The 12,377-nt window shown below is 36.9% G+C and overlaps 1 long non-coding RNA gene across 1 annotated transcript in view; it reads left to right on the forward strand.

Moving 5' to 3' along the window:
* The window catches only part of LOC103787887 (uncharacterized), a 275,878-nt gene that overhangs the window by 35,038 nt on the left and 228,463 nt on the right, over positions 1-12,377 (forward strand). The window lies entirely within an intron of this gene.

A 12,377-nucleotide genomic window follows, 5' to 3' on the forward strand; every position in this document is an offset into this window, starting at 1 on the left:
GTGTCTGGCTGGGAAAGGGAAGTGGCTGTAGGATAAGGAGCAGGTTGTTTGGATGCTACAGCAAAGAGCCCTGTTAAGACTCCTCGAGACTGCATTTACCATTTCTCTCCCATCCTACTTCCCAGGAGGAAACATTTTAAACTTTTTAAAGTGCTTCTTTTGGTATTGATAGCCTTATTTGTAACCAAACTGGATATACTGCTTGCTTTTTGTCTACCAGTTTCAGACATTATTGGCTTTATATAATGATAGATGAAAATGTAAGCTCACTTAGAGATACTCTTCTGCATCTATTCTCATAAGATCATTATATCTCAATTCTTAGTTAAAATCATTTTCCGAGTTTTCATTATTATGGCTATACATTTTTCTGGCTGTTGACACAACTGGTATAGTCTGATTACACTTTCATTCTTGTGCAACTTTTAGTTTTTCCCGGAGTTAATTATTGCTTCAGTTTTTCATTTGTTTAGTTTCCTTTTAACATCTGATTAATTTCACAACCTTTCACAGCTTTGTAAAGCACCTTTTAATATAAGTTTATGATTGGTCAAACCTACCAGATAACTCACCACTTTCATTCTCTCCCCTCTGAAATCATGTCTTCTTGCCCTCTCTGATCTACTGCTCCAACTGGACTCACTTCTCTACGGCTTCTGCACAGCCTCATCCTGCTTCTTCCTTTAGTGATATTTCCCTTTGACCCTCTCTTATGTTTATTCCATGTATCTTTAATCCAATGTATGTTTTCCTCTTTCTTGTTTTACCCCTTGCTTTGGTAATACACAACCTCCAATAGCTTCCCAAGAAATGGCACAACAGAGGGAAATATCAGAAGTCTCTCAATGCCTGAAAATGTCTTTATTCTACCCACAGACTAGATGGGATATAGGTAGAGCATTGTAGGCTGAGAATAGTTAACCCTCAGAGTTTCCAGCTTCCATTGTTGCTGTCGAAAACTCCATTTTCATTCTTGTTCTCAGTTCTTTGTTTGGGCTATCTTTTCTCTCAAAAAGCTTTTAGAAAGTTTTCTTTACCCCTGGCATTCTAAAATATCGTGATGATGAATCCTTATGTGGGTTTGTTAATAAACTGGCCTTCAATCTGGAGAGCTATGTGTTTCAATTCTGGGAAGTTTTCTTGTGGCCTTGCCTTGCCTTTCTTTCTTCCCTTCCTCCCCATCTCTCTTCCTTTCTTCCTTTCCTTCTTTCTTTCAGTAGTTACTTTTGTACCATTTTATTTCTTCACTCTGGAACTTCTAGATGTTGAAAATTGAGTCTTCTGAATTTATTCTTAAATTTTGAATCTTCTATTATATTGTCTATATCCTTGTCATTTTGCTCTACTCTGTAACAAAAGTTACTTTCTTAACTTTATCTTCCAACTCCCCTATTAATTTTTTGTTCATGTTTAATTTTCAAAGGCTCTTCGTTATTGTCTGGTTGTTCTGTTTTTATAGTACCCTATTTATTTCATTGACACAATTTTCTCTTTTGTCTCCTTAGAAATGTTAATTATATACCATTTTGAAGCATTCCATTTATTAGCATCCAAATAAAAGAGAGCTCAGAAGAAACAAAGATACCAAGAAAAGGAATTCTTTGTTTTTCACATGGAAGATTTCCCCCAGATACCTGAAAATATTTGATTATCTATTTATACTTAGAAGTGAGGATGAAAAGTGAATCAAAAGCTGGGAAAGAAGGTAGGGCTTGTGGACAGGTAGTCAGGTAGTTCAGAGTCTTGTTAAGAACCTCCAATGGATCTATTATTTAAGGTAATTTAATTTCTCTCCAAAAGAATTAAAAAATATTTAAATTATCCTCACTTATACCAGACAGATGCTGCTAGTGTTCAGTAACTATGTTGATTTGGTACATTAAAGATGATCACTGAACTTTTGGAATTCTCTTTTCAAATCGTGTAGTTATTTTCTCTCTTCTTAAAACTAGATTGGCTTTATGACTGCTTTACTGGTAGAATATTGTGGAAGTGTTGCTGTGATTGTTCTGAGACTAAGCCTTAAGAAGTCAGGGTAGCATCTACTTTTAGAATCTAATCTTCTAAGCCTTAATTTAATTTAGTGGAATTAACTTAATGGAAGCTTCTACTTTTGAAATTCTTTTAACACCATGTAAAAGGTTTAGCTACCTTCCTAAAGAGGGCAAGTAGAGAGGTCAAGCATACAGGAGGCGGCCCTGAGATTATGTGGAGAGCCATCCCAGCACCCCAATAGACCCCAGCCTTCAAGCAAGACCAACCAAGGTGTCAGATATTTGAGTTGGCCATCGTAGCTGTTCTAGCCCAGTTGATCCCTCAGATGATGGTAGCACCCAGCCAATATTGCATAATGTAGAAGAATTATAGTCATGCACCCATTAATGGCATTTTGGTCGATCACAGACTGCATATATGAAAGTGGTCCCACAAGATTACAATGGAGCTGAAAAATTCCTGTCACCTAGTGACAATGTAGCCATCATAATGCTGTAGCACAATGCACTACTCATGTGTTTGTGGTGATGTGAGAGTCATACAAAAGTCATACAATTATGTACAGCACATAATAACTTGATAATGAGAGTAAACAACAGTGTTACTGGTTTATGTATTTACTATATCATGATTTTTATTGTTACTTTAGTTTACTCCTGCCTACTTTATAAAAAAATGTTAACTGTAAAACAGCCTCAAGCAGGTTCTTCAGGAAGTATTTCATAAGAAGGCATTGCTATCATAGGAGATGACAGCTCCATGCATGTTACTGACCCTGAAGACCTTCTAGTGGGACAAGATGTGGATGTTGGTAATCCTGACCCTGTGTAGGCCTAGGCTAATGTGTGTATGCATGTGTCTGCATCTTAACAGAAAAATTTAAAAGGTAAAAAAAAAGAAGAATCTTATAAGTATGTAAAGAAAATATATTTTTGTATAGCTGTACAATGTGTTTTAAGCTAAGTGTTATAAAAAACTCAAAAAGTTAAAATAATTAAAAAATTTTATAAAGTAAAAAAGTTACAGTAAGCCTAAAAAAAGTTAGTGTAGCCCAATGTACTGTGTTTATGAAGTCTAGAGTAGTGTAATGTCCTAGGCCTTCATATTCCCTCAGCACTCACTCACTCACTCACTCACCCAGAACAACTTCCAGTCTTGCAAGCTCCATTCATCCTATGCAGATGATCATTTTTTATCTTTTATGCTGTATTTTTACTGTACCTTTTCTGTGCTCAGATATGTTTAAATGCACAAACATTTAATCATTGTGTTCTAATTGCCAAGTGTTCAATACAGTGATATGCTGTACAGGGTTGTAGTAGGATCAGTAGGCCATGCTATACAGCCTAGGTGTGTAGCAAGGCCTACCATCTAGGTTTACATAAGGTACACCCTATGGTTCTCACAACAACATTGCCTGACACATTTTTCAGAATTATCCCCACTGTTAAGTGGCATATGATTGTATTTAGTTGGGTGCAGCCAATCTACAGAATTGTAAGCAATAAAATGCTTGTTGTCTTTAGCTGTTGGATTTTAGGGTGATTAAGCAGCAGCAGATAACCAAAACAATGGGGGATGAGAGCCTGAGGCTGCGTCACATGATATAATCTGCAGGTTTTCACTTAGTACCCTGATTTTGGAATGACTTCTTACTTCTGCTCTCTCTGTATTAGATTTAGGAGGGTCTTTGGTTTGAAAATTTATTGACTCAAATTTAAGTGCTGATTGACCTCAACATCCCAATTACAGCATTCAAGATCCCTACCTTGATATAATTCAAGCCTAAAGTTTGGCACTGTGATCCATAATTTCCTGGTTGAGTGTGTTGACTCCAGCTAGGGAAGCTTTTCCATCAAGACTCTCCCTCACCTCAGACATTTTCCTTCCCAGTTTTCTCTCTACAGGACATTTGCATCTTTTGAGAAAGTAGAATTAAAATTCTTTCTGCATAATATCTTCTTAGGATTTTGCTATTCCTGCAATTTCTCCAGCAGATCTAATATGAACCTCTGTCAGATGGTCATTCTTGACTGCTAATGATTTTAATGAAGGCGGGGTTCCTAGTGTCCATTACAATTAATGAATTAATTAAAATGAATCAATTTGAATGTTCAATTAACTGTCTCTGATGTGACCTCAAGGACCTTTTCTCTAAAAACTCATGACAACTTAGGAAGACATGACAATGTTTAACATAATTGAAAGCAAGGCTGATGTACAACATATATCAGATTATAGGAGGAATTTGCTAAATGTGATACAGATAAAGCTGTATCACAAAACCAGAAACAAGTGACATACTCATGCTCCTCTTGAAAGAAAGCAGAATACCTTATTACTCCTGCTCTAGTTGCCCGAAGCCACTCTGAAACCAAACTAATTTAAAAACTGGGAAGCTGACCTACTACTGTGTGGGTGCTGCTTATTTTGCTTTTCCATGAATGTTTCTACATTCATTTAGAGACTGCAGCTGCTGGAAAACAGAGTAACATGGGGTGACCCCAAAGGGGTGTTTTGCATTTGAGGAAGTATATGACTCTCATATGCAGTTCCATGCCTGTGGGTGAGGGCACAGACCTGGTAGCAATGCAGGGAATCATAGGCACAAAGTTTCAGGATGTTTCAGGTGTGGGATAAGTAAGATTCCACCATATGCTTACCTAGCTGGGATAGAAAGGAAAAAAAAAGACTCCACCACAGTACAGCAGCACCGTATTAAAAGAAAGCCTAGAAACCAGCCCATGGTATTTGGGCTGAGATCTCTGTGGATACAGAGCCCTCAAAAGCCCTGTTGCTATAGATACAAGAAGTGAACTCATCTGATGACAAATGGACTGTGCTGGAACCCAGGAAAATGTATATATTTTGTCTATCGCTAAAACAGAGTCTTGATGTAGTTCCTTTGTTTTGAAAATGAATACCAAAGAAGAACATTCAACTTGGTCTATTAAAAAAAGGCAAAGGGCGAAGCGTAAGAAGGAAACCTCATCCTGATGACTCAGAAATGCAGAGAATAACTAGAAGGCCATTTTAGAAAACTGTCTGGAACCCTCACTCAGTTGAAAAAAAAATAAAGTGGTGAATAACTAAAGAAAGCCACAAGGAGAAAAAGACCAAGAGGTAATAAGATGAAATAAAAAGATGGCAAAATGAGATGGAAAGGGAATTTCTAAGATGTAAAAGTGTGTCAAGTTACCTATCATGATGTAATGAGTAGCCCTAAAATGTAGTGGCTTAAAACACAGCATTTTGTTTCCTCACAATTCTGTGGGAAAGAAGTAGGACAGGGTCATCTGGGCAATTCTGCTCCCCATGGCCTTCTCCAGGGGATGGTAGCAGTTGAGAACCGGGCTGTGGCTGGAATGTCTAAGATGGGTTCACTTGCACATCTGGCTCTTGGTAGCTAGAGAATTGTGGGACCCCCCTCTTTCTCATGTGACTTGAGTTTCTTCATATGGCAACTGGATCCACCAAGTGAGAAAGTAGAAACTGCCAGATCCAGGATTGGAAGTCTTCTAAAACATGAGTTTCACTAATTCTATTGGTTAAATCAAGTCACAAGATCAGCCAAGATGAAAGGGAAGGGAAATCATCTCCTCTCTTGGGAGGAAGTGCATATGCACACAGCTTTAGGAGGAATTGTTGGCAGCCATCTTTGTGGTCAACCTACCTGGGAATTGTAGGTTCAAAGAAGGATAAGAAAGAAACTAAAAGACTTACTATGCACACCAAAGGGTGTGAGGAGCAGAACTGACACTGTGGAAAACTGGAATAATTATGTGGAAGACAAACGAGTAGTTTTCCCAGAAAGTATAAATGAAAAGAGAGATGAAATAATGAATGAGAGGGTGGAAGACAGGGAAACAAGATCATAGTGGGACTCCCTTTTGATGTTTGTGGAATCTTCCATGTTAGGTGTCTTGGTGACAGAAACTGCTTTACACATAAAATCTGAAAAGGGCAGAATCACATTTTCTCAAGCTGCTTGCTAGGGTACCAGCGCATAAACTATGCCAGCCAACCAGGCACACCCATCCAGGACTCTGAAAAGGAAGCTTGTAGTGCAGAGATGACAGAACAAGGAAGAATTCATTTTGAAATTGACTTGCACTCAGTCATTTACCATTAAGTGTCATGTAATGTTGTGGTTAGCTGTAGGTTTTTCAATAGATGCCTTTTATCAAGTTGAGGTAACGTCTTTCTGTTCTTAATTGGCTGAGAGTTTTATCATGAATGGGTGTTGGATTTTGTCATATGCTTTATCATGGACCTAAATGTAAAACATAGAAGCATAAAACTTTTAGAAAAAAATAGAAGACCATCTTAGGATCTGGGGCTAGGAAAAGAGTTCTTAAATTTGATACCAAATCACATCCATACAATAAATAAAATGATCAATTTGACCTTTTCAAAATTGAAAGCTTTTTCTCTGTAAAAGCTCATGAGAAGAGAAGAAATACACAAGTTACAGACTGGGAGGAAATATTTGCAAACCTATATTTGACAAGAACTAGTATTTGGAGTATGCAAAGAACTCTTGAAACTCAACAGTTAAAAAGAATACAATTAGCAAATAAGGAAATGGCATGAACGGACCTTTCACATGAAGAGAATATACAGATGGCAAATGAGCACATGAAATAATATTCAACATCATATTATTGATAGTAGTCCCAAATTGGAAATAATCCACATGTTCTCAACTGGTGAATGCTTAAAAAAATTGTTTTGCCTCCATATGTGGAATACCACTCAGCAATAAAAATGAATCAACTATTGACACAACAACTTAGATGAATTGCCAGGGAAGTATGGTGAGTGAAAAATGCCAGTCCTAAAAGTTATTACTATATGATTTCTTGTATATAATTTTCTTGAAATGACAAAATTATAGAAATGGAGAACAGATTAGTGGCTGGTAGGGTCAGAGACAGGGTGTAGGGAGTTGAGGTGGGAGGTAGATATGGCTATAGAAGAGCCACTTGAAGGGCTTTTGTGATGGTGGACTTGTCCTGAATCTTTACTGTGGTGGTGAATATAATAACCTCTTTATGTGACAACATTCCATAAAGTTAAAATACACATAAACACACACACATGAACACAAGAACTGGGAAAATCTTAATAAGATCAGTGAACTAGATCAATGCTAATATCAAGGTTATGACTATAGTTTTGCAAGATCCAAGTTTGTGTGAAACTGGGTAAAGGGTACATGCAGGCTCTTTGTACATATTCTTACAACTACATGTACATTTACAGATATCTCAAAATAAAAAGGGGAATTAAAAGATGAAACATTTGAACATTTACAAATGTTAAAATCAAAAGCTAAACAAAGATGATGTAGATGGAATTTTTCCCCATTATTTTTTCAATCTGGTTATTGTTGATTGATAGGAAAGTAATTGATTAGAATATTTATTCTGTAATGGATAGATTGAAAACGGTTTTGCTTTTTCCTTTCCAATGCTTATTCTACTCTTTTTTTTTTTTTAACTTATTGACATCTGTGTCTACTTAATCTTGACTTGGATTATGTTACTTGCAACCAAAAAATTCTTGACTTATACATCTGAAAAAGAATCTTAATTAAAAAAACAAATCCTTTTGATATTAACTGTTATATCCACGTATATCCTTCTACTTATAACTTAAAGTGAAGGTATTTCCTAACATTGACCTAACCCTGCATTCCTGGAGTTAAATCTATTTGGTCATGCATTTATCTTGAAATATATTGCTGAATTCAGTTTACTATTGTTTATGTGTAGTTTTTGTTTCTTTAGTTGGTTTTGATATTAGAGTTTTGCTGGTTTTGTAAAATGATTTGAGATACTAATTCTTTCTCTGGGTTTTAGAACAGTTTCCTAGCACAGGATTGATCTACTCCTTGAGATCTGAAATACCTATTGTCTTTCTATCTTTTCTGAAATCAATTTTGATATTCTCTATTACCTGCCTCTCAGCCTCCTTGTCTCTTTTTCTCTCCCTTCTTGAAATATTCTCCCAGAAGCCATTAGGTGGGACTGAACAAGATAGGGGTCCATACAGTCTAGGTGGTGACCACAGCTCTAAGTTGGGGTGTCAGGATCTGAGTAGGGTGAAGAAGAAGCCTGCATGGGGTAGGAGGTGACAGTAGGAGAAAAATGCATATAAGTAAGGTGGGGTGAAGAGACTGACTCAATAAATAAGGATATTATTAATAATGACAGCCAAGTTTCACCTTGTCAGAGAAGGGAGTTACAACTATGGAAGAGGAGCAAAACTAGAATTAATCCTGTGTTGCTGAATTGGAATTGGGGTTATGGATGTGAACTCACCTTTTCAATACAGAGAATAGATAGAGAAATAAATATATGTATTTGTGCATATTTAGTTTTCTACTTCTGTATAATAAATTATCCCAAACTTTAGTGGCTTAAAACAATAGGTCATATTTATTATCTCATAATTTCTGTGTAGCAGGAATCTAGGCATAGCATAGCCAGGGGCCTCAAGGTCTCTTGCAAGGCTGTCATCAAACTGTCATCAAGGGTTGTAGTCTCATCTGAATGCTCTGTTAGCATAGGATCTGCTTCCATACCCTTTCATGTGGTTGGAAGGATTCACTTCCTCCCTGGCTGTTGGTTGTGAGCCTCTCCAGAAGATAGCTCTCCTGGCTTTCCTAGAGCAAGAGAGAATGCCCAAGTTGGAAGTCAATCTTTTTGTAACCTAAACTTGAAGAAGTGACATCCCATCACTTTTATCATATTCCGTTTTTCAGAGGTGAGTCAGTAGGACCATTCTACACTCAAGGGGAGGGGATTACATAAAAACTTGAATACCAGGAGATGGAAATCACTGGTAGCTCCTACAATAGATAGAAAGACAGAGATAGATAGATAGATAGATAGATAGATAGATAGATAGATAGAAGAGATAGATGATAGAGATAGATAGATGATAGAGATAGATAGATGATACAGATAGATATACATACACAGATTTCTGAACTCTGTTTAATGAAACACCCCAATAGCACTGAACACATACAGTGCCCGAATCTTTGTTTTTAAATCCCTTTGTCCTTTAAAAGGAACCAGGGCTTTTGAAGGAATGGCAGATTCCAGGAACGGGGCAGAAAAAGTACACAGTGAGCCTGGAACATTGTGTTGTGCCAGAAAGTAAAGAAGTGCTCAGGGAATGATGAGTCCAGGTCAAAAGGACATAGAACCCAGATTGAAGGTACTCCCACTAGCCAAGTCTGGGATAACTTGACACAATGCATAAGAATTGTAACTGATTTTCTTCAACCACTGAATAAAATAGGAATTCATGGGTCCATGCTGATATTGACAAATGAATATATAAATGGGGAAAAGAGAGAAATCTATCCTTGAGAGTAGGATGCCAACTATATAGAAGGGATGATATAGTTGGAAAATCACCATTTGACAACCCCCACAGAAATATGTGACTCAGCCAAGCAACATCAATGGATGTTTAAACTGTGGATGAGGAATGAGATAGTTACATAAATCTCAAAGCACCTCCCTCCGAAGTACTTACTGATTACGAAGGGAAAAAGAGTCACTCGACAGTGGAAGGCATTCCTTTAATTAAGGGATCAAGGTCAAGTTGAAATTATGTGATCCCTGATAGGATGCATTGAGAAGCATGTGGCAGAACTTGTATCTGATCATTAGCAGACATCAGACAAGCCAAATCTTTGAAAGTATAAGGTTAAGAGAGTCAAGAAAAGACTGAGGAATCATTCCAGATTGAATGAGACTACAGAGAAATGACAACAAAAGGCAGCACCTGATACTGGATTAGATCTGCTTGCTGATGGATATTATTGAGATAATTGGAAAAACTTGAATGAGGTCAGTGGATTAGATGATAGTAATATGTTCATATTCTTTTCTTATTCTGATGGTGATATTGTGATTCTGTGGAAAGACATCCTTGTTTTAAGAGAATACACACTCAAATATTGGGGGATATGGAGACATCCTATTGGCAAATTGCTCTGAAATTGATAAGGGGGGAAAGTTATTTGTACTGTTCTTAATAACTTTCAGTTTGAAATTATCTCTACATAAAAAGAGATAAAGAAAGGATACAAAACTCAACAAAGTGTGTGATCTTGACTATGTCAACAAAAACTTGCAATAAATAAAGAATAAGTGAAAGTTATCCTATCCATCAAATTGTGCGTAATATTTTCTCCTAGTTTTTAATTCTCCTCTACAGTAATGCGTGTCTCTCTCCTTCACTGCGCTGTGTGTTTGCGGCTGCTATCTCTCTCCTCTTGGATTCACCCTGCTAGAGGCAGTTTTATGACTAACAGTGTGGGTTCTGGTAGTGGACAGATCTGAGATAAAACACTTAACTTCCAAAGCCTCACTTTTCCCGTCTGTGCAATAGGATTAACTATATTTCCTACTGTTTGAGGCAACCGTGAGAACTGAATGTGCCAGTGTTAAAGTGCTTATCATGTGTGATAGTTAATTTTATGAATCAACTTGACTGGGCTATGGGATGCCCAGATATCAATTAAACAGTATTTCTGGGTGTACTTAATGTGGGTGTTTCCTGAAGAGATTAGCATTTGAATTGGTAGATAAGCAAAGCAGATGGCCCTCTCCAGTGTGAGTGGACAGCATTTGATGTATTGAGGGCCTGAATAGAATCAAAAGATGGAAGAAGGGTCAACTTACTCTTTGCCTAACAAGTTGAGCTGGGGCATAGACCTTCTCCTGCCCTTGGTGCTCCTGGTTCTCAGTCCGTCAGACAGACTGGAATCTACACCATTGGCTTTCTGGCTTTCAGATTGTCAAACTATACCACCAGCTTTCTTTGGACTCCAGCTTGCAGACAGCAAATCCTGTGATTTCTCAGCCTCCATAATTATGTGAGCAATTCAATTCAATTCTTTTCTTTTTTTTTTTTTCTTAACACAAGGTCTCACTCTGTTGCCCAGGCTGCACTGGCCCAGTCTCAGCTCACTGCAGCCCCAGACCCCTGGACTCAAGCAATCCACCCACCTCAGTCTCCTGAGCAGCTGAGACTAGAGGCGCCTGCCGCTACATTCAGCAAATTATTATTTTTTTTTTTTTGTCGAAACAAAGTCTCATTATATTGCCCAGACTGGTCTTGAACTCTTGGGCTCAAGGGATCCTCCTGCCTTGGCCTCCCCAAGTGCTGGAGTTACAGGCATTAGCCACCACATCCAGGGTGAGCCAATTCTTTTAAATAAATCTCTCTGTCTCTCTCTCTCTCTCTCCATATATATGTGTGTGTGTGTGTGTGTGTGTGTGTGTGTGTATGTATACATACACACTATGGTGTATGGTATTATGATGTATTAGGGTTCTCCAGAGAAACAGAACTTATATATATAACACACATACATATATACACATGTATATGTATATATATACACACGTATATGTATATAAATACACACATATACATATACATATACATGTACATGTTTATGTATGTATATGTATATGTGTGTGTGTGTGTGTGTGTGTATATATATATATATAAATTAGTTCTGTTTCTTTGGAGAACCCTAATACAAACAGTACCTGGCCATTAGCTGAATGTCCAATAAATGCTATTATTATTATTATTCTAATTATAGTCTTTTCAAAGACCCAACTCTTAGATTTCTCAGATCTATATTTTTTGTTCTTTTTATTGTCATCTAATTTATTATCTTCAAATCTTTCTTCTAACTTTTCATAGTTTTTCTGACTTTGCCCTTTTACTTGCTTTTTTGAGTTGAGAACTTAATTCATTAATTTATTTCTTCTGTTTAATGAGAAAAACATAAAACTATATATATTTTGCTCTTTAGAGCTTTTATGTTCTCTTTGCTATGGCTCCCCATTGTTTTCTAAACAATGATTCATTAGTTGCAGTCTTGATTTCCTCTTTGACTCTAGGGCTATTAAAACTATTTTACACCCTTTGAGAGTGGCTTCAGTTTATTTCGTTTTTCCTTTTGCTTTTAAAGTGCAGTTTAGCTGCATTGTGGTTTGAGTTTGTGCATTGTACTATTCTGCTTTTTAGATTTTAATGAGATTCTCCTTGTGGCCTAAGATATGATCAAATTTTGTAATTGTTTCTTGGTCATTTGAAAAGAATATGCATTCCATTTCTAGGAACACATTTTGATATGGATCTATGAAGCCAAAGTTTAATAATAATTTTCAATCATTCTGTATTCTTATTTAATGCCTGCCTACTTGATCTCTCAGAAATGATAAGGCATGTTTGGTGTTCTTTTATGGCTGTGGTTTTATTCAGTTTCTCTTTAATACTTAACTTTTTTGGACTTGTACTTTTGATGCTTTATTCAGTGTACACAGATTCATGAATCT

This window comes from Callithrix jacchus, chromosome 14 (genome assembly GCF_049354715.1).
Source record: "Callithrix jacchus isolate 240 chromosome 14, calJac240_pri, whole genome shotgun sequence".
Taxonomy (NCBI): domain Eukaryota; kingdom Metazoa; phylum Chordata; class Mammalia; order Primates; family Cebidae; genus Callithrix; species Callithrix jacchus.